Source organism: Rhinatrema bivittatum, chromosome 15, assembly GCF_901001135.1.
Source record: "Rhinatrema bivittatum chromosome 15, aRhiBiv1.1, whole genome shotgun sequence".
Lineage (NCBI taxonomy): Eukaryota > Metazoa > Chordata > Amphibia > Gymnophiona > Rhinatrematidae > Rhinatrema > Rhinatrema bivittatum.
The window spans coordinates 24,348,504-24,367,588 of NC_042629.1; the positions used below are offsets into that span (position 1 = coordinate 24,348,504).

Genomic DNA, 19,085 nt, shown 5'->3' on the forward strand with positions numbered 1-19,085 from the left:
TGGGACTCTAAAGAGGAGCTTAGATTTAAAGTTAAAGAAAAGATTACTCAGTGCTGGAAGGACATAAACAAATCACAACATGTAGGAGATGGTAGAAGCGGGAAGACCCTTGACAGATCTGGTCAAAAGGAAAATGCTGGTCCTGGTAGCAATTTAGCATTGTTCATTTGGATTTAGATTTTGGATTTCTAAATTGGGGGGTTGAGGGGATATTTCCAAGGGCTGCGACAGAACTGGCAGTCTATTTTCCACCCTGAGCACAGGCCTACTAAGACCTGTGAATAACCTCAGCTCTGGATTTGGCGTCGGCATCTCTGATGCTAAGAAATCTAGAATAATGGAAAAGACGAGATGGGGCTATGATAGAAACATTCAACTATTTGACAGGCTTCAATAAAGTATGGCAAAGTGACATTTTCCACAGAAAAGGAAATTCAGGGATAGGGCATCACGATCTGAAGATTCAGAGAAAACTGAGAGGGTGGAAGCATTTGCACATGTTTAGGACAGACATACAAGACAGTGGAAGGAACAATACTAGGAGGCTGCAGTATTACAAACAGCCCGCCCTTCACATCCTGAAGAGGAGAGATGACAAGGAGAAAACAGGCATGATTTAAAGGAAGCAAAAACTAGCTACACTCCAGGCCATGAAGTAGTAATGTGTAAGCCAGCAGGTTATAACTCCTCAGAAATCAAGTCGATGCTGGCATCTTGGTGGTCCAGCAAGGCCTGTTTGGGCAACAAGCTCGTTTGTTTTGGTAGCCATTTAGATTATTAGAAAGCCGAGTGATAAGATGTGGAGGGGATGGGTGTGGGATTAAGCATGGGAAATTGTATAGTCAACTACCAAAGACGGGAAGACAACAAGAAGTGATTAAGTTTGTGCAGATGGCAACTGGGATGTATCCTTAGCATAAGAACATAAGAAAATGCCACACTGGGTCAGACCAAGGGTCCATCAAGCCCAGCATCCTGTTTCCAACAGTGGCCAATCCAGGCCATAAGAACCTGGCAAATACCCAAAAACTAAGTCAACTTAATTAATAGCAGGTAATGGACTTCTCCTCCAAGAACTTATCCAATCCTTTTTTAAACACAGCTATACTAACTGCACTAACCACATCCTCTGGCAACAAATTCCAGAGTTTAATTGTGCGTTGAGTAAAAAAGAACTTTCTCCGATTAGTTTTAAATGTGCCCCATGTGTTGTGGTCCCGGGCCGTGCCCCGGTCCCTCCACCTACCTCGGGGCCGGCCCGGGCCGTTTCGGGATGTCTTCAGGCCTCCAGGCCCTCCAGCGTGTCTCTCCCTCCTCGGGAGAGACGCCGACGGCTCGACGCGGCTGGCCCTGCCCCCTGACGCGCGCGCGGGGAGGAGCTCCCCTTAAAGGGGCCAGCACGGGAAAATCCTTGCTGCACCTGTGGATGACGTCAGATGCCTTCAGGGTATATGTACCCTGCATCTACTTCACTCCAGTGCCTTGCAACAAGGTTCCTGGAGTTGGTTTGTGCTGCTGTGGTCTTGGTTATCTTCGTCCTGCTTCTGCCTTCCCTCCGCTGTTGATTCTTCTGGCTCTGACCCCTGGACTGGCTTCGGATCGTTCTTCTGGCTCTGACCCCTGGATTGGCTTTGGATCGTTCTTCTGGCTCTGACCCTGGACTGGCTTCAGATCGCTCTCTGGCTCCGACCCTGGACTGGCTGCGGACCGCCCTCTGGATACCGACCCCTGGACTGGCTGCGGACGGCCCTCTGGATACCGACCCCTGGACTGGCTACGGACCATCCTTGGACTCAGACTCCTGGACTGACTTCTGGATTTCCTACGACCTGCTGGAGGCGCCAGCCGTCCGGACTCACGACCTGCAGGAGGCGCCTGCATCCGGATCACCCGCATCAACAAGAAGTCGCCTAAGTCCCAGCGGCCGTGTCCCTACGGGCCCCTCCTGGGGGGACTTCGGCTTCCAGGGTGAATCTCCTAAAGTCCCAGCGGCTGGGCTCCTAAGGGCTCCTCCCGGAGGAGTACCGGTCTCCAGGGCGAAGAGTCTTCTTCCTCTTCGGTCCAACACCGTCCATCCGTCCAGTGAGGGTTTTGTCCTTGGTCGCAAAGGACTTCATCGTAGACCAGGGCATCAGCCAGCATCAAGCTTCCGAACCACCTCCTGGTTGGGACTTCGCTGTGAACTGCCACAGCACTCCATCTTCTGTTCCAACCAGCCCAAGGGTCCACGAACGTAACACCATGCTAACTTCATGGAGTGCCCCCTAGTCTTTCTACTATCTGACATAGTAAATAACCGATTCACATCTACCCGTTCTAGATCTCTCATGATTTTAAACATCTCTATCATATCCCCCCTCAGTCGTCTCTTCTCCAAGCTGAAAAGTCCTAACCTCTTTAGTCTTTCCTCATAGGGGAGTTGTTCCATTCCTCTTATCATTTTGGTAGCCCTTCTCTGTACCTTCTCCATCGCAATTATAGCTTTTTTGAGATGCGGCGACCAGAATTGTACACAGTATTCAAGGGGCGGTCTCACCATGGAGCGATACAGAGGCATTATGACATTTTCTGTTTTATTCACCATTCCCTTTCTAATAATCCCCAACATTCTGTTTGCTTTTTTGACTGCTGCAGCATACTGAACCACGATTTCAATGTGTTATCCACTATGACACCTAGATCTCTTACTTGGGTTGTAGCACCTAATATGAAACCCAACATTGTGTAATTATAGCAAGGGTTATTTTTCCCTATATGCATCACCTTGCACTTATCCACATTAAATTTCATCTGCCATTTGGATGCCCAATTTTCCAGTCTCACAAGGTCTTCCTGCAATTTATCACAATCTACTTTTGATTTAACTACTCTGAACAATTTTGTGTCATCTGCAAATTTGATTATCTCACTCGTCGTATTTCTTTCCAGATCATTTATAAATATATTGAAAAGTAAGGGTCCCAAAACAGATCCCTGAGGCACTCCACTGTCCACTCCCTTCCACTGAGAAAATTGTCCATTTAATACTACTCTGTTTCCTGTCTTTTAGCCAGTTTGCAGTCCACAAAAGGACATCGCCACCTATCCCATGACTTTTTACTTTCCCTAGAAGCCTCTCATGAGGAACTTTGTCAAACACCTTCTGAAAATCCAAGTTTACTATATCTACCGGTTCACCTTTATCCACATGTTTATTAACTCCTTCAAAAAAGTGAAGCAGATTTGTGAGGCAAGACTTGCCCTGGGTAAAGCCAGTAGATTAAACAGTGTAGATTAAACTAACTAGACAGAATAGGACAATTGGCTTTATCCGCTGTCATCTACACTACTATGTCAACCTTTTGCAGCATGCAGTGGGGCCACTGTCAATCCAGCACACACTCTAAAAAAGAAAAACAGCGAAGACAACCTATGTGAGCTTCTTTCCAACACGTTCTGCCTCTAACAAGTCTGAAGTAATTTTGACGTAAACCTTATGCTCATCAGCAAAAGCTATTATTTCTCTCTCATTCAGAACTTGAATTCCAGATTATTAAAGCATGCTACAATCAATTTAGTAAGCAAACAAACGTCCCACTCTATCAGATTCCACATAGCAAAACTCGCTGGACATCATCCTTTAGATACATGCCAAGTGCACAGCTCCATTATGGATTGAATATATATTTGAAAACCTATTACATGCAATTAGTACATTTGTATTAACTGTGCATTTATCTCAGTTCAATTCAGGTCATTATAAAATGACTGGAATGGGGATTTTGATTTCAAGTAGAGCACAAACAAGTTTGGTATGTGACCGTCTAACATATAACAGAGCATCAAAAGGAAAAAGATTTCAAGGCAGTGCAGAAATGTCGACAAAATAAGAATCTCTCTGTGCCATGAGTGAGGGGAGGAGGGCACAGCAAGAATGAGAATCTTTTAGTGCCAATATAAGAACTCACACATTGCAAAGCGCTCAGCCTGGAGACGAGACAAAAAAACAGAAACTGGAATAAAAAGAACAAAGCTCTAGTCTCGAGACAGCAGACGAACTTGCTTCTGGCGCATCGCGAAAGTTACTGGGTTCTGATCCTAGATGAAATGCATTTCCTCCCAATATGCCCTCCCCTTTCAAAGGATTCACCACATGTTTGCACAGCTGTACTTTGCTGGGCATGTCTACAATTTAGTCTGGATAGCAAAACATTCAGCAGCTGAAAGAGGGGTCTCACTGTACCATGAACAATGAAATCCTGCCAAAGAGAGAACAGAAGATAAATGCATTGAGAAATGCTATTTTTTTTTTATTATTTTACTTTTTAATATTTATATTCCGCTCTTCTTGACACTTCAAAGCGGATTACATTCAGGTACTGTAGGCATTTTCCCTGTCCCCAGAGGGTTTCTAATCTAAGTTTCTACCTGAGGCAATGAGAGGGAAATGACTTGTCTAAGGTTATAAAAGGTGTCAGCAGGATATGAACTCTGGCATCCCCGGCGTGCAGCCCACTGCTCTAACCACTAGGCCGAATAACCGAGCAAGGTCAGAAGAAATCATATCTACCTCGTTTATTTTGTTTCATAAATTTAATGCTCCTGCTTTGTCCATGGTTGTTAATATAATCTTATTCCAAATGCGGTTAGGTGGCAGGAAATTAGCACCTTCTTCCCCCCCTACTGTGCAAGTTTTCAATCTCTGCCAGAAAGACTATGCTCGGCTTGTGGCTCAAACCTCACATTCGATATTAGCCAAAAAAAAGGTCAAGAAATGATCTTATCTGCTCTGTGATGCAAGAGAAACATGGTAAATCCTTTGAAATAAGAAAGCAGAGTTCCAATAGCTATATTGGTCACAGAGAAAATTGTAATCTTTGTAGGTTGCGATACCTCAGAATGGACCACAAGGTGTTGAAATCTGAAAAAGGGACCCAGGCGGTCTCAAAAGCTTATGTACTTCAACCATCTTTACTGCTGGGCCAAGAAAATCTCTCAGATTTATCTGGCTAGTTAGTGTTAGTCAGATGACTCTTAGCCACACCCCCAAGACGCTCCCCTTTCTCTGCCTGTTTCTTATCCAGCTAACGGCTCGATACAGTAAGGCCGCGGTAAAAAACAGTGCGGCAGTGTCAGGCGCACCCTTCCTCCCCGCACGCACAGTTCTCCTGACCTAACGCCTGATTCTCTCTTCTAATCGCATGCAAATGCCTGCCGCGGCTGTGAAGCGTTAGGGAAGGGTTATGCCCGCGCAACCCATTTTACTGTATAGGCGCTGTAACAGCACCTATACAGTAACCTGGGTGCGCTGGTACCTGTCATTTCAAATGACATTTGAAATGACAGGCACCAGGAAGTGTAAAAAAGTGTAAAAAGTGTAAAAAACAAAAAACCTGTGTGTTATATAAAAAAATTTTAAATACCTGTCGGAGGGCCGTGGGTCCAGGCGGCCGGTGGGCGGCGGGCAGCCATCAGCAGCATCCGGTAGTCCCTTCTCCCAAAATCGCACGGGCGGGTCGGCAGCGGGGGGGGGGGGGGGGGGCAGCAGGACCCGGGAGCGGCGGGTAGGCAGCAGCGGGGTCCGGGGGAGCAGCGGCAGCAGGATCCAGGGGCGGCAGCGAGATCCGGGGAGCGAGTAGCGGCAGCGTGTTCGATCGGGCAGGCAGGTAGGTGGCAAAAAAAAGATGGCCGCCTGCACGGGAAAAGCGTGCAATTGGCCGCTGAAGACGTGACGTCACGACGTTTGGCGTCACGGGTGTGACGTCACGTCTTCAGCGGCCAATTGCAGCTTTCCCCCGTGCAGGCGGCCATCTTTTTTTCCCACCTACCTGCCCAATCGATCTCGCTGCCACTGCCGCCCCTGGATCCTGCTGCTCCCGGATCCTGCTGCCGCCCCCCCGCTGCCGCCCCCCCCCACCCCGCTGCCGACCCGCCCGTGCGATTTTGGCGCTCATCCAGGCAGGGGGAGCCGGAGGTCGTTCGCCGTCGGCTCCCTCTGCCTGGATGAATGCCCATGCGAAATCGGGAGGAAGGGAGAAGGGACTACCGGATGCCGCTGATGGCTGCCCGCCACCCACCGGCCGCCTGGACCCACGGCCCTCCGACAGGTATTTAAAATTGTTTTATTTTTTTATATAACACACAGGTTTTTTGTTTTTTACACTTTTTACACTTACCGTAGCAGGCCCGAGCCTTGCTACTTTTTCGTTTGTTTTTTTTTTGCTTCGGGAGGAGGGGACCGGACGGGGCTGCAGGAGACCGGACGGGACCAGGGCGGGTAAGCAATGTTTTTACACTACACTACACTAACTCCTACTAGGGGGAGGCGGTAAACTAGCAGGTTAAGGCCGCGGCAGAACAGCGGGTTACTGAGGAGATAATATCAGCGCCCGTTACAGTATCGGAGGGGAATAGCTAATTCCTTCATTATACAGCTTTTTTGTTCATTTACATGCTGGGTGCAGAAAGGGTTTAGGAAAGGGTTTAGGAAGCGCTAAGGACGCGTGAAACTGGAGACTGTATTGCTGGATGGCCTTACTCGTCTGTATTGTGCGCTCCCAGCACGTTACAGACGGGGAATCTTTAACTCAACGTTACTGTATCGACCTGTAAGTGACTTGTCTGGCTAACATTTAGTTGCTGAGGGTGCGAGAAATAAAAAAAAAATGCCAGGGGTTGTCCGGACACACCCTTCTAAATATCGAGCTTGTACTGTTCACCAGGTAAGAAAACAAAAAAACAGCAGATGGAAGAAAAAGAGAGAGATATATAATTGGATTTGTCTGCTCGCTTTTTTTTTTTATGAAGGTATACACAAGCTGAATTAGTAGTTACAGATTTTTTGATGTACAGTGCTAGATTTCCTAAAGTTGCTGAGAAGTTTGCTTTTCATACCAACTGTGAAAAGAAAAGAAAAAAAAAAAGAAACTGTAATTCATGTCGCTCCAATTCAACCTGGAGAATATTTCTTTTTTTTAAAAGGCTTTGTGCCAGAAAGCAAGTCTGAAGAACAACATCAAAGCTAAAAGAAATCCAGTCTCTTCAGGAAGATCATGGGCGGAAGAGATTATTAAGAGTAAGTGGGATGTTCGAAGACACAGGGAGGTAGGTCCTCCCTCCATAAAAGAAAAGAACTGCTCACTCTGTTTCCTTGGAAAATCAAAAGCCCTGTTTCTTGCTTGCTTTCAAATTTCTCTCTCTTTTCATCTTATTCTTGGTTCTCATTCTCTCTTTTGTATAAAATGCTGGTACTTATTATCCTTTCAAGACTTTGGAGCAAAAGGACCATACCGACTCCAAGCCTTAAGATACAAGTTGAGTAAAGAATCATGCAAGGGCAAAAAGCTCATACGCCCAGCTCAACGGTTTAAATGTGCCTAGTGTAAGCATCTGTCCAAAATGAGGAGAAATCAAAAACGAAATCAAGTTTAAGTCTGGAGGAATCAAATTATTGTTGTGTATGTGAAGAGAGCAGCTCATGCATCAAACTAATCAAGATACAAGTGCAGATGGTGAAGTTTGCATGTATATAACAGTGCACTTACAGAGCAATACACACATGTAAATATCAAGTGCCCTCTCTCTCAGGGCTCAAAGCATCCATGCTGTAGCTCTCTGCCTATACTTTTACCCATCTTAAGACACTGCATATGCCTGTAAACGTACAAGAAGCATTTATATTTCATCTCTTTAATTACAGTTTTTAAGGGACAAAGGGCATCAAGATATCGAGTGTAGACCCTAAAGAAATCAAATCAATCATTAAATCTCCCGAAAGCTTGACGCTAAGATGATTTTTGGCCAAATTTGGCACACAAATGTACCAAATTATAGAGCACAGAAGAGTGTGAGTACTTTGCACAGAGCTCTGTAACCTTCCATCAGAGAACTACTGCCACACCTTGATTTACCAAGATGCACTATGGAGGAAGTAGCAAAGTGCATAAGAATTCAAGCTTTGTTTGTCCTCGGAAATGATTGTGGTATACACCCTTAGGCCCATAAATGAAACATGCTGTATGAATCCAGTCAATAAACAATCTCATTTTTTCATATTAACAAAGAGAGCCTTTCTAGCTATGGGTAGAGCCACACACCCAAGGGGTTTCAATACAGACTTTTCTCAAATTCTAAATGAAAACGTCAGGTATTTATTCCAGGCACTTGGAAAGCACTTATAGAAGTTGCGAAAAATCCAACATCAGCAACATGAAGACACCCTGGAGTCATCCCTCACCCTCACAGCCATTTTCTCACACACACATAAATAACTCTATATAAACACATGCTTGGGAGGGCAAAGGCTACAGCTTTAATACAATCAAGTACCACAGTCAAACATAATCATTATATATAATCTGCAGTAAACATTCCAATATACCGGCCCTGGTAGGTCAACCGCCACAGCCCAGCAAATTAACACTACCCCCAAGTCACTTGACCACAAGCCCCTACCACAGTCAGCAAGAAGTCAGACCTTCCAGGACAATACATCCCTAAGAAGCTCCAAATCATGCAAAGTTTATATTTCCTGCTCCGGTACCCTGCCCACTCTGACAAAATAGCTTGTAGGCTGAAAGAAACAACAAGATGCAACTAACAATAGAATATCAACAACCACCGAAAAAACAATAGAATGAGGGGTGCAAGAGCGGGAGAAGTTCTCCAGGCCAGGGAGGAGAGTGTGGGGGATGTCCTGGTATAAACAGGTGCCTGGGAGAGGAGCCAAATTCAAGAGAGGATCCTCGTGTGCCGAGGCCAATCAGGATCGATTTTGGTCCGTTATCCTGGAGATACACGAGGAGCCGCGGGGAGGAAGAGCTTTTTTTTTTAATATATTTTTTTTTAAATGTGAAGTGCTAAACGGCAAATTAAAGAAAAGAAAAGGGGAGGGAATGGGGAGGTAATCATGGTCCCAGTTCACCAGGGGCACATATGACATTTGGTAGCCCAGGATGAACCTGAGCTGCCTTCCAGTCTTTCTCATACCAGTTTATAAACATAGGATAAGACACAGAAAGGAAACAGACAAGATGCCTGCTCCACTTTAGCACTAACTTATTAGTTACAAGGGTGTTGTTCATATTAAGAAGCAGGGGAAGGTGGGATAAGACCATTGTTTAGTTTAGCAGACTTCACAGGAGGATTTAGGAGAGAATAAATGAGTCTTTTGTTTATTATTAACTGACTAGCTGGAAGTGGGAAGAATGAGAAGCAGACAGTGGATCAAAGTAAAAAAAAAAAAAAAGGCACAAAGCACATCAGACAGAACCTAATCACCAACTAGACCACACCTCTTGATATAGATATGAAGGACTACTGAACAAATTCAGTTACCCATATCATGAAAGATACTGTGGCAACGGACTTCACCAAGGAGCTAGGTCATGTAATGCTGAAATTACCCTCGGGCAGTTAAATGATATTAAACAATACCCATGGCTATTCACCCAAGTACACAGGCCAGCTGACAACAGACCCCTCCGTGTGTGTGTATGTACGTTCTTAGAGGATCCGGGATGGGGTTAGGTTAGTAGGGAGGCAAACACGCACATAGTTTTTGCATTTTCAAAACTATCTATGTTGCTTTGGATGGAAAAAATGTAAAAAATAATCTGCAGAAAAAGGAGGCACAATTCTCTGTGATAACTCTCTGTGATAACTGCTCCAATGTCGCGAGTAAAAAAAAAAAAAAAAAAAGAGTATCCATGAACTATTCACCTGCCCGCAGAGTTAGGAAATTTGCTCCGCAACCATTTTACTAATCCTAAACTGTAAAATTTAACAAGAACAGAAGGAAAAAAAAGGGGAAATGAGAATACCAAGCTCTGCCTGAGTGGATATTCGGGACACACCTTGAGTATGTATGAAACAAGAGTCTCCAATATTCAAGGCATGGCCCTCAGTTCCAAGACGAATGCAAACTTTAAGGGTTCTCAAGCTCTTATTAACAACAACAAAAAAATCAACTGAATTTTTCCACTCAGGCCTTATTCAATGAATGTATGTATTTGATTTATATTCCTCTTCATAGGCACTTCAAAGCTGACTACATTCGGGTTAATGTTTCCATTGGCACAAAATAGCAAATTTAGACAAAAAATGAATGGCAAAAGTGCACTTTTGAAATAACATAACTTTAGAATTTTATTTCCTGCAATCTCAACAAAACTACATAGAACAAAAACTGAAAGCAAAAATCTTCTGTTAAAAAAAAAAAATTAAAAAAGCAGATAACCTGCCTCACCCAGGACAACAGTTCTCTTATGAGAGCTGGAAAGCCAAAGTAGGTTACCAGCCTCTAGAGCAGTGGTTCTCAACCTTTTTTCTGTCGGGACACACCTGACAGAAGGTTCTCACATGCATGACACACTGACCCATGATCGTCACAGGGCTAGATGTAAAAGTACAGTTTGCATCCACGGGAACCCCCCTGACCCACAATAATGGATGTAAAGCAGAATTATGACATTCCCCATACAACTCACCCTACAAAAAAGATATTCTGGTTCTGGCGTTATCTCAGTAACAGCAACTCAAACTCCTTCTACTTCCAGGCTCAATAGCCCTACTTATGAAAAGATAGCCGTTTACCACCAATGCATGTCCTCTTAAGAAAACACAACAAATAAGACTGATACAAACGCTTACATGCTAGTAAAATATCGCATCTCGGTAACAGACACAGAACCGACCTAACATACTCCCAGGATCTGTAGTAATGCACATAAACTAATCTGCACACAGTTATACCTGCATTATGGAATGCACTCAAACAGGAGCAACCCTATCTATGAAAAGGCAACACTACAAATATTAAATCAGGCCCAAAAAACCAATACACCTCTTATTAGGAAAACAGATCTAGCAAGCAGCTATAGATCCCCACACAGAAATAATTGTAAAACTATACTAATAAACAGAATAAATGTTTCACAACAACTATGAACTGAATAATATCCAACAATTAAAAACTCATAAAAACTATTAAACATTCTCCAAACACCAATAAAATATTTCAAAAAAGCAGACACATCACATAATATTAAATAATTAAAATGACAGTCAAATCAAGAAAGATAAACTTAAAAAGCCGCCTTTACTTACCCCCTCCAGCAGCTCTCCTACTCCTGTCCTCTTCCATGCAGGCCGTAGCACACACCAGAAGCAGCAGTAGTGGATACAGCTGTATACTCATTGTCCTCTTCCTTGGGGCCCATGACCAGTCTCTCTGTCTCTCACACACACACACCATACCAGTCACACCCCCATGACCAGTTTCTATTTCTCACACACCAATCATCTCCCAACCAGTCTTTGACACACGCACACACTAGTCACCTTCCTGAACAGTTTCTCTCATGCCATACACACACAGGCTTCCCATGCCCGTGTTCTATCTTACATTTGCGGGCTTCTCAATCCTATACTGTGTTTCATACACACCCACACCCCCAGGTTTCTCACTCCCATGCTCAAGCTTCTCATTCCCATAATCACTTTCTCTTACACACACATGCACCAGTCTCTCACTCATTCCCATGCTCGCTCTCTCCACATGCACAGGCTTCTCATTCCCTTAATCACTTTCTTTCACATACACACACCCCAATCTCTCTCTCTCACACACACCATCACCTTACCAACCAGTCTCTCTCTCATGCATGCACACACACACACAGGCTTCCCACTCCCATGGTCTCTCTCACATATACAGGCTTCTCAGTCCCGTGCTTTCTTTCATACACACCCCCACAACACCAGGCTTCTCTGATAAGACAGGCTAAGAGAGAATTTGAAAAGAAGTTGGCTATAGAGGCAAAAACTCACAGTAAAACCTTTTTTAAATATATCCGAAGCAGAAAGCCTGTGAGGGAGTCAGTTGGACCGTTAGATGATCGAGGGATTAAAGGGGCACTAAGAGAAGATAAGGCCATCGCAGAAAGATTAAATGATTTCTTTGCTTCTGTGTTTACTGAAGACGATGTTAGGGAGGTACCCGTAATGGAGAAGGTTTTCATGGGTAATGATTCAGATGAACTGAATCAAATCACTGTGAACCTAGAAGATGTGGTAGACCTGATTGACAAACTGAAGAGTAGTAAATCACCTGGACCGGATGGTATACACCCCAGAGTTCTGAAGGAACTAAAAAATGAAATTTCAGACCTATTAGTAAAAATTTGTAACCTATGATTAAAATCATCCATTGTACCTGAAGACTGGAGGATAGCAAATATAACCCTAATATTTAAAAAGGGCTCCAGGGGCGATCCGGGAAACTACAGACCAGTTAGCCTGACTTCAGTGCCAGGAAAAATAGTGGGAAGTGTTCTAAACATCAAAATCACAGAACATATAGAAAGAGATGGTTTAATGGAACAAAGTCAGCATGGCTTTACCCAAGGCAAGTCTTCCCTCACAAATCTGCTTCACTTTTTTGAAGGAGTTAATAAACACATGGATAAAGGTGAACCGGTAGATGTAGTATACTTGGATTTTCAGAAGGCGTTTGACAAAGTTCCTCATGAGAGGCTTCTAGGAAAAGTAAAAAGTCATGGGATAGATGGCGATGTCCTTTCGTGGATTGCAAACTGGCTAAAAGACAGGAAACGGAGAGTAGGATTAAATGGACAATTTTCTCAGTGGAAGAGAGTGGACAGTGGAGTGCCTCAGGGATCTGTATTGGCACCCTTACTTTTCAATATATTTATAAATGATCTGGAAAGAAATACGACGAGTGAGATAATCAAATTTGCAGATGACACAAAATTGTTCAGAGTAGTTAAATCACAAGCAGATTGTGATAAATTGCAGGAAGACCTTGTGAGAATGGAAAACTGGGCATCCAAATGGCAGATGAAATTTAATGTGGATAAGTGCAAGGTGATGCATATAGGGAAAAATAACCCATGCTATAATTACACAATGTTGGGTTCCATATTAGATGCTACAACCCAAGAAAGAGATCTAGGCGTCATAATGGATAACACATTGAAATCGTCGGTTCAGTGTGCTGCGGCAGTCAAAAAAGCAAACAGAATGTTGTGAATTATTAGAAAGGGAATGGTTAATAGAACGGAAAATGTCATAATGCCTCTGTATCGCTCCATGGTGAGACCGCCCCTTCAATACTGTGTACAATTCTGGTCGCCGCATCTCAAAAAAGATATAATTGCGATGGAGAAGGTACAGAGAAGGGCTACCAAAATGAAAAGGGGAATGGAACAGCTCTCCTATGAGGAAAGACTAAAGAGGTTAGGACTTTTCAGCTTGGAGAAGAGACGGCTGAGGAGGGATATGATAGAGATGTTTAAAATTATGAGAGGTCTAGAACGGGTAGATGTGAATCGATTATTTACTCTTTCGGATAGTAGAAAGACTAGGGGGCACACTATGAAGTTAGCATGTGGCACATTTAAAACTAATCGGAGAAAGTTCTTTTTTACTCAACGCACAATTCAACTCTGGAATTTGTTGCCAGAGGATGTGGTTAGTGCAGTTAGTATAGCGGTGTTTAAAAAAGGATTGGATAAGTTCTTGGAGGAGAAGTCCATTACCTGCTATTAAGTTCACGTAGAGAATAGCCACTGCCATTAGCAATGGTAACATGGAATAGACTTAGTTTTTGGGTACTTGCCAGTTTCTTATGCCCTGGATTGGCAACTGTTGGAAACAGGATGCTGGGCTTGATGGACCCTTGGTCTGACCCAGTATGGCATTTTCTTATGTTTTTACTCCCATGCTTTCTCACATACCCAGATTTCTCACTTCCATGCTTTTTCTCTCTTTCACACACACACACACACACACACACACACACACACACACACACACATCAGTCACCTCCCTGACCAATCTCTCACTCTCTCACACACACTCCAGTCATCTCCCTGACCAGTCACTTTTATTGTATCTCACATATACACACATCAGTTCTCTGACCAGTTTCTCTCAATCACACACATGCTCTCAATCAAATACATGCTCTCAATTACACACACATTCTCTCACTTACAGGCTGTCTTCTCTCTCTCTCACTCATTTCCTCCCCCCTCAAGCACAAATGGTAGCTGCAGCAGCCTCCTTCAGCCCCTGCAAGCCAAGAAAGAAGAATCCCATCAGCCGCGGGAGGCTTATACTGCTGTCTCCTTTGCCGGCTGCTTCGATTGCTCTGGGCCACGCTACTGCTCGGGGGCCGATACTGCCACCGCCGCCGCTACTTTTCCACGCGGCACGGTTCTTTCTCCTTCCCGCGCACTGCACTGCGTATCACTTCCTGTTCCGGGGGAGGCGCGGGAAGAAGAAAAGGCCAGCCGCGGGTGCCACAGCTTCCTCTAACACCTCTAACGTTCCCATTGGGCTTGAATGTGCTGTTAGCCCGGCGGCAACGGCAGCAGGGAAGGAAGAGCAGCGGGAGAGACCGGGAGCACGCGACACACCGGTTGAGAAACGCTGCTCTAGAACACAGGCTCCCCAGTACCAAAAGAGCAGGAATCAAAATGATGGAAACAGGTAAAATAAAAACATGAACTTCTGTTAGCAAAACTTCTCAGTTTCTCTCTCTCACAGCGACCAAAAAACAAGACTTATTGCATTAGTATAGCCAAGTCTCTGTAAACGAGCTTCAGAGGGAAAGTGGAATTGAAACGACCTTCAATTGCCCTTCTGTTTGGTCTGCGTGGCTCATTTTCAATGTAAGAATCTCTCAGCCTCAAGGACTCCCATTGTGATCACTGGTAAAGTAGTAGTCTGCAGCCCTCTGACATCTGACCCCTGCATGGACACTGTCCAGCAGAAATATGCCACTTTCGAGAGCCCGATCTCAGAAGCTTGTCTCTACTGATAGTGCAAGATAAATGGAAATGGAGTCAAGCAGACATTCTTTTCTGACTGAAAAAAAGGAAGGCAAAACACCAAAATGCAGAAAGAAACACGTTTTTCTGTTAGACATTCCTACCGTACTGTTGGTTCATCACTCCTGGTTTTGTTAGTGTGCTGGCAACTTAACCCACAATCAATTTGCTGAATTCCTTGCAGGGATACAGTGCTAGGGCAGCTGATAACACAGAGATAGAATCTTTTTTTTTCCAACCTGATTGTATTTCGATCAAGCTGTGTCCGCTTCTGCTGTCTTTTTATGCCACAAGATGGCCTCCTCCACTACAGAGCCGTGCATTTTGTTTGCCATTAAGAGTCCATGGCAAACAACCTCTTTCAGTTCCTCCCATCCCTCCCCTTTTTCATAGTAGCTCTGCCATATTCACTCCTTGGGGATGGGAAGGTTTTCACTCTTTTTTCACTAATTTATTCCTCCCTACCAAATTATTCTGGGTTCTCTCCCAATACTGAATAATGCCAGCAGAGGGGTAAAGAGAAGAAACATGTTAGTTAATATTTTGAGGAACGTGGTACTGATTCACGGACAGTAGGAGTTGCTGACCCCTGACTGCGATGCAGACTCAGGGACGATAGGAGCAGGGCAGGTGCTGGGAAAAACTGTGGGGGGGCCCCCCCCCCCCCCCAACACACACACACAAACTTTCCTTTCAGGCAGACTTACTTGCAAACTCACAGATTAACTCAAATGCGCAGCAGGGCACCCCCCACTGGTGGTGGCCCTGCTTACCCATTCCTTGCGACGGGCCCCAAGTAGACGTTGTTGACACTTTGCTGTGATGCTGCTACATTGAAAGTTACAATTAAAGTTTACCCTTTGTATATTTCAGGTTGTTTTCCAAGAAACAATAATCCTATCGAAACTTAAACTCTCTCCTCCCTTCCAGCAGGTGTGCAACTCCTCGACCTTTGATAAGCGCTTATGCAGTAGTCATAGGTAAGTATTACTTAGCCTGACCGTATCACATCAAAAAGAGGTGCAGTAAGCAGCAGAAAAGAAACCTAGCCCAGCTGGTGCTGCAGGTAACATCCTTTACTCCTCCACCTTTACAGACAATAAGGTTTGGTTTTCTCTCTATGCTGATGCCTTGGTCCTAATCGTACAAACCCTATCTTGGAAGACAATGTAATTCTTCCCACAATTATAACTTTGAGAAACTGCTCTACTGGTTTATGGGGCAGGCTGTCATTTGCACTGGATCAAAACTGAAATGCATGTTTCTGCAGGGAAAACAGAATTCACTTTAATTACAGGTTGAATAAAACCAGCCACCCTGAACGTCAAGGCCATAGCTCCCTACACCCTTTGGCAGTAAACAGAACTTTTTATTTCATCTCTCTTAAAATGAGTTCATGACTTCAGGAATTGTATGACAATATGCATTACCAGAAGAAACCATGACGCACCTGTTTAGGAAAGCCACTGGTGAGAATGGATCACTTGTCTATAAAGATGTGGTCATGGTGTTACCACTTCAAATACGGGGTCTGAGATCAGTTTCCAAGAATCTCTACTGATGGTCCATTTGTTTTCCAGCATCTGTCAACACAAAGGTGCAAAATATAAAACAGTTGGAACATACCAAGCAATGTTATTTATAAACTTAACCCATCAATTACCTAGAAGTCTTCTATTTGCTTTAAGACTCAAGTTTTGATTTTATCTTCCCCATGTGGCTGTATCTCAGGATCACCATGGGAAGCTGAAGTCATCATTCAATGTTTATTCATTACGCTCATTTTTACCACTGGCTCATTTGCACCGGATGTTCCAGGATAAGAGCTATATTAACTACACACTGTCTATATTTCTCAATGTCGCACCCCTTCAGTCCACCTTTTCTTCCCCTACTGACCAACATAAGTCACCTCCAGCATGCTGCCAGCTCTCAGCGGTACTGTCTACTCTGCATTATTTTATACTGTGGGTCCAAACGCTTGTTATCTAAAAAGTATATTATGGGGGAAAAAAAATTGCACTATGAGTTGTTCCAATTTTAAAATAATAAAAAGTATAGCAGCAAATAAAGCAAATCTACTAGGGATGTGCTAACATTTCAAAACGACCCTCTCTCTCTTTCATGTCTTGGGATTACATCCATCATCAACCAATGAAATCTTACTTATATTCCCCATATTCTCCTCTTCTTTTCGGTACTTACTCTGAAAGGGCGAGGATTAACCCAAGAGTATATGGTTGACCATTAAAATCCAGTGTGAATGGGGAGCACCTCTTTGGAAGGCTAAACATCTGGTTCCCAGTGGGTCAGCGGCATGTGGTTTGTGGCATTTGGTGTGGGAGAGTCAGCTTCACTGACTGGACCAGTGAGAAAATGAGAAAAATAGTTAGAAAAAAAATGAAAAGTGCAGCTACAAAGGTAAAAAATGTGCAATAGGCGTAGACGCTGTTAAAAAATTCCTTCCTAGAAGCACAGACCAGATGTATTCCACGCATTACGAAAAGTGGAAGGCAGGCAAAATGATTACCAGGCATGGCTAAAAGGTGAGGTGAAAGAGGCTATTTTAGTTAAAAGATCTTCATTAAAAAATTGGAAGAAGGATCCATCAGAAGAAAATAGGATAATGCATAAACAGTGGCAAATTAATTATAAGACATTAATAAGACAGGCTAAGAAAGAATTTGAAAAGAAGTTGGCCACAGAGGCAAAAACTCAAAATAAAAACATTTTAAAATATATTCGAAGCAGAAAGCCTGCACGGGAATCAGTTGGACCACTGGATGATCAAGGAGTTAAAGGGGCACTTAGAAAAGATAAGGCCAATGCAGAAAGATTTTTTTGCTTGAGGTGTTTACTGAAAAGGATGTTGGAGAGATACCCGTTCCAGAGAAGGTTTTCATGGGTGATGATTCTGATCAACTGAACCAAATCACGGAGAACCTGGAAGATGTGGTAGGCCTGACTGATAAACTGAAGAGTAGTAAATCACCTGGACCAGATAATATACACCCCTGGGCTCTGAAAACTAAAAAATGAAATTTCAGACCTATTTCAATTAACTTGTAACCTATCATTAAAATCATCCGATGTACATGAAGATTGGAAGATGGCCAATGTAACCCCTATATTTAAAAAGGGATCCAGGGATGATTCGGGATACTATAAACCGGTGAGCTTGACTTCAGTGCTGGGAAAAATCGTGGAAACTGTTATAAAGACTAAAATCACAAAACATTTAGATAGACATGGTTTGATGGGACACAGCCAGCATGGATTTACCCAAGGGAAGTCTTGCCTCACAAATCTCCTACATTTTTTTGAAGGAGTGAATAAACATGTGGACAAAGTTGAACTGGTAGATGTGGTGTATTTGGATTTTCAGAAGCAATTCGTAAAGTCCAGCATGAGAGGCTTCTAAGAAAACTAAAAAGTCATGGGATAGGAGGCAAATGTCCTTCTTTGGATTGCAAGTTGGTTAAAAGACAGGAAACAGAGTAAGATTAAATGGTCAGTTTTCACAGTGGAAAAAGGTAAACAGTGGAGTTCCTTGGAGATCTGTACTTGGACCAATGCTTTTTAATATATTTATAAATGATCTGGAAAGGGCTACGATGAGTGAGGTGATCAAATTTACGGATGACACAAGATTATGCAGAGTAGTTAAATCTCAAGCAGATTGTGATGAATTGCAAGAAGACCTTGCAAGACTGGAAGATTGGGCTTCCAAATGGTAAATGAAATTTAACGTGGACAAATAACCCTTGTTGTAGTTACACAATGTTAGGTTCTATCTTAGGAGTTACCACCCAGGAAAGAGATCTAGGCGTCATAGTGGATAATACATTGAAATCATCAGCCCAATGTGCTTTGGCGATCAAAAAAGCAAACAGAATGTTAGGAACTGTTAGTAAGGGAATGGAAAATAAAACTGAGAATGTCATAATGCCTCTGTATTGCTCCATGGTGAGACCGCACCTTGAATACTGTGTGCAATTCTGGTCATCACATCTCAAAAAGGATATAGTTGCACTGGAGAAAGTGCAGAGAAGGGTGACCAAAATGATAAGGGGCATGGAAAGGCTGCCCTTTGAAGACAGGCTAAAGAAGTTAGGGCTATTCAGTTTGGAGAAGAGATGACTGAGGGGCGATATGATAGAAGTCTACAAAATCATGAAAGGACTTGAAAACGTTAATGTAAATCGGTTATTTACTCTCTCAGATAACAGAAGGACCAGGGGACACTCCATG

General features: G+C 43.6%; 1 long non-coding RNA gene across 2 annotated transcripts in view; it reads right to left on the bottom strand.

The window, feature by feature from the left end:
- LOC115076875 overlaps nucleotides 1-19,085 on the bottom strand; it is a 39,811-nt gene that overhangs the window by 5,941 nt on the left and 14,785 nt on the right. The window contains exons 2-3 of one of the 2 annotated variants that reach the window (XR_003852892.1): nucleotides 16,285-16,417; nucleotides 14,017-14,073 (exon numbers count right to left, since the gene is read on the bottom strand). This is a non-coding gene — a long non-coding RNA (uncharacterized LOC115076875). Of the gene's footprint in view, nucleotides 1-14,016; nucleotides 14,074-16,284; nucleotides 16,418-19,085 lie in introns of those variants that run through there. The other variant, XR_003852891.1, reaches the window with a different exon arrangement.